The sequence below is a fragment of the Anastrepha ludens genome, chromosome 3, assembly GCF_028408465.1.
Source record: "Anastrepha ludens isolate Willacy chromosome 3, idAnaLude1.1, whole genome shotgun sequence".
NCBI classification, from domain to species: domain Eukaryota; kingdom Metazoa; phylum Arthropoda; class Insecta; order Diptera; family Tephritidae; genus Anastrepha; species Anastrepha ludens.
In genome coordinates, this window is record NC_071499.1 from 41,084,719 (window position 1) to 41,087,436 (window position 2,718).

The following is a 2,718-nucleotide window of genomic DNA, read 5'->3' on the forward strand; positions in this document are numbered from 1 at the left end:
GAGCGAATACGAACAGTCCCGAGTTTTTGCATAATGCCACATGAGTCATATCTTTACTGATACTATCATATTTTATTTTTTTACCCGCCCACTTGTGTCCAAGAGTATTATAATTTTGTCGGCATAACGGTTGTATGTCATAGCGTTAAGAAATCGAAATAGATATGCACATAGATATAAGTACATATCAAACTACTCAGAAGGATAAGAGAAGTCAAAATTTAGCCGTATTTGTCCGTCCTTACGTTCGTGCGCATGCGAGTTAAAATGTATATATTTCAACAAATCTCGGTACACATATATATTACTACTTATCCAAGATAGCTTCGTATTCAAATCAATTCAAAAGAAAAAGGTTGTCTAAAGTCAATGAAAATGGTAAGTCACCTTAAACCCAAATTCAAAAAAAAAATTCGATTAATTTAAAATTTTGATAGAATTTTTTCGATTTTTACAAATTGTATGCAAAATTTTAAGCTTCGATTATTAGAGTTTTTTTTATAGTGTAAATTATACTTATTTTAAACATTTCAAATTAAAAAATTACCAAATAGATTTTATAATTTCGCAACGGAGCATATACACATCGATTAATGAAAAATTAATCATCTATATTAATTTTGTTTTTGAACAGCTTTTTTACTAAAACAACAAACCAAATATTGTGTAATAGATATCTTTATTTTGTCTATTATACGCTCCATTGCGTGCCTGTTTGTATACTGGAGCTATCTAGTTCAAAAGTGTCGTTTGCAAAAATTATAAATCTTCTGATAGAGTGATTAATTTTTCGCCTCCTTGTATAATAGTAAAATTAAATAAAATGAAACGAGTTCGCTTGTATGGATATATTTTCAATTGCAAATATTGCATACTTTCTCAGCGGAGTCTCAACCTTACATAATTTGAATTCAAAATCATAGCTCTATTCCTTTTAAAGGAACCAATTTGCATAATCTTTTACATACGATAAAGCTTCCCGTATTCCTTTCCAGCAACAAATTACAAATATTAGTAATTACTAAAAATAATTATATCATGCAACTTTGCCAACCATAAATTCTATTGAATAGCAAAAACCCGCTGGGCGTATGTGCACAGGATACCGTTTGCTATTTTAACCCTTAAATGCGCGTTGCTGCTTAATGCAACGAACTGAAAATTTACTCTTGTACTCGTAATCATTTAGTTTATTTGCTTTTTGCTTGTATGAACTTTTTACAAGTTTCAAAACGAAGAACATATACAAGGTGAAGTCCAAAATAAACAAGTCTGGCGACATAACAATGTGTTTGCCATATTTTTATAGAGTAAATGCGTTAGAGGTTATATCCCTAGCTGATTTCCAGTGAAAGCTTGGTGTCATTCGGTTCAGTGGAAGCGAAGCTATTGCGTCTAAAGTGTCAGTATCTTTGTGGTTTGTGTCATCGGTACAAAAATGAGTTTCGAACAAAGAGCTAATACCAAATTTTGTTTTAAGATCAGCAAAATGTTTACCGAAACATTTGAATTGCTGAACAAAGTTGATGATGATGACAAAGATGGTTGTGACGGCATAAATGACAATTAACATACGGCCAGCCTAAAATCAGTAATCAAATTTATTAAAAATGAACCGAAATCATCGTTGAAAATAATGGAATCGAAGTTGAATATCTCCAAAACATCGATTTATCGCATTTTAACAGATCATTTGGACTTACGAAAGGTCTGTGCACGTTTCATTCCGCACTAGTGAATTGAGGACCAAAAATTGCTCAGAATTCAACATTCGAAAGACGAGAACTTCCTTTACAACATTGACAAAAATCAAGTCGATGCTCATTTGTTTTTACGATCCACAAGGAGTTCGTGGTAACGGGCCAAACCGTCAATGTAATTTTCAATCTTGGCGTTTTGAAACGTTTGTTGCATCGCATTCGTCGAATTCGCCCTGAATACCGCGAAGGAGGAAGCTGGAGGTTATTGCACGATAATGCACCATCTCATCGATCCACTCTTGTGACTGATTTTGTGACTAGAAATCGCATTTTAACCATCAATCACTCACCGTATTCGCCTGATATGGCTTCGTGTGAGTTCTATCATTTGGCCATGAAAGGTTTGCGTCCGTAGAGGCCATCCAAAAGGCTTCTACCGACATCCTGAAGGGCATTCCGGTCAATGACCTGAAACACTCTTTAGAAATGCTTGAAGATCGCACAAAACAGTATATCGAGGCAAGAGGGGACTATTTTTCATAAATGAACAAAGCACCTGTCGTTTCTATTTTAGCTCAGTATTGGACTTCACCTTGTAGTTTAACAGATAGTAGCACTTATCCTTTCTTCTGTTGTTCTTTTCGCAAAGTGAAATGATATCTAAGCAATAAAATATTAATAAGTGATAGTTGTAATTTTCGCATGTGGTGATAAAATTATAGTTTTGCATGTAAGGTTGTGAAAATTTTTTATATTATCCTTCTAGTTAAACAATGCACTGATAATTTCAGAGGTGAGACTAACTTTTGAGAAATTTTGTTTCAATTTTTCATTTTTGTACTTGCAATTATTCGTCCCAGTAATACTCCGAAAGTGGCGAGATGACTATTTTATGATTATTAGTGCACCAAATAGCTTCTTGAATGTATTTGAATATATAAATATTTTCCAATATGCATAACAGAAAAATAATTGCGCATTTAATGGTTAAAAACTGCCGGCAAAAGCAAAGCTTCGA